This window comes from Corvus brachyrhynchos, unplaced genomic scaffold, assembly GCF_000691975.1.
Source record: "Corvus brachyrhynchos isolate BGI_N302 unplaced genomic scaffold, ASM69197v1 scaffold53, whole genome shotgun sequence".
Classification (NCBI taxonomy): domain Eukaryota; kingdom Metazoa; phylum Chordata; class Aves; order Passeriformes; family Corvidae; genus Corvus; species Corvus brachyrhynchos.
In genome coordinates this window covers 7637226-7638916 of record NW_008237681.1, presented here as the reverse complement: position 1 = coordinate 7638916, position 1691 = coordinate 7637226, and positions in this window count along the sequence as shown.

Below are 1691 nucleotides of genomic sequence, written 5' to 3'. Positions count from 1 at the left end.
TTTTAAAAATTAGAAAACAGAAGTGGGTTGGTTGGTTGTCTGTTTTTCCAGGCATTCACTTGTAAAAACTTTGTTATCTGCAAAAGAAAACCTTTATTTCAAATTTCCCGTCATATTCCCATAAACCTACATTATAATACCTTTAAATGAAAGCAAAACTACTTAGTCTCACCAATGCTGATACTCCCCAGCTGGTGACTGTAAACCCCGAGTTCTTTCTAAATTCCAGCCCACATGAGAACAGTGTCTCGTGACTCTTAAACAGCCCTTTATCACGTCATACAGAGCAGAGAGCAGCAAGGAGAAGAAATGGAGGGCTGAGATAAGAAGAAATAGCTCTTCCTGCTTCCTTACAAATATTTATTGCTGAGCAAGATATTGGTTTCATTTTCCACTACAAAAGTTTGTCTGGTCTTACAGGAGAGATTGCTCTACATACACTTCTTGTGTCTTCTAAAATGATCAGTTAGTACTATGCAGGGAATTTACTGCTTTCCAGGGAGATATGGAATATATGGTTGATGTAAGAGATTATTCATTGTGGCTACAAATCAAAGGATAACTTAGTAACCTGTGATACACCTGAAGACATTAGATTGTTTTCAGAAACAAGAAGCGCAAGTACAATGAATAACCATAATTACTTAAAGACAGTTTCTGTGCTCCAACTTAGTTTCATTTCTGTTAAGATTGACCATGAAAAAACAGGTGAACTTGTCAGAAACCTAACTCAATGATTCTAATGCCATAAATATAATATTATTTCTAATAACACTGTGTCTCTCCACATAACCTGTTTGTTTCAAATACACGTGAAAACACATACGAAATGGTAGCAGCAAAGAGTTTAAGATGATTTTGAAGACTGTAGTGGCCACCACCACTGGGTGCGCTGGGACAAATCCTGCCTGCCAGTGATGGGTACTCATCACCGCTTGCTTTTACTCAGCACTGTGACTCTGCTAAGTGCTCTATGAGCTGTTTTTGGATGAAAATTGAGTGGAGTCTGTGAAGTAGTTGCGAGCATAGTCGGAAAAGCCTTAATGCCCAAACCATTTAAATCTAGATTGTTTTAAAACTATCAGATGTGATAAAAGCTATTAATCCTGTATAAACTTGTGGCAACTAAAGTGATTAAGGTGGTGGAATCACCATCCCCTGCAAGAAACGACTCGACGTGGCATTTAGTGCCACGAGCTAGTTGACAAGGTGGTGATTGGTCACAGGTTGGACGCAATGAGCTCAAAGGTCTTTTCCAGTCTAAATGATTCTTTCCTTCCGCGGTTCTCCGAGTCGGTGTTGTGTGTGATGTAACGTCCTTTCATGGAGATCCGCCAAGGTACCCAGGCAGAACCCTGTGTAAGCGTGTACAGTCGCTCTTATCTCACCGCTCCCTTGCCCTGGGGAGACCTGCAAAGGCTGGCAGATTAACGGTGGCGACCTACAGGGTGACGGCACGCCTGTGTCTTGACGTCGGACACGGAAGAGGGGATGATTAATTCGGGTAACTGAGTGCGACAGAGGTGATGTTGTAATCACGGACAAGACGGGAGGGCACCGTGGCAGCGCCGTACAGAGGTAACAGCAGCCCGGTCGGGCACACGCCGGGCACACCGCTGTACCCGATCCCCCGAGCCCCACCGAGGGCGTGTCCCGGTGGCAGGGGGAGACCGCCCCCCCCCCCCCCCGCC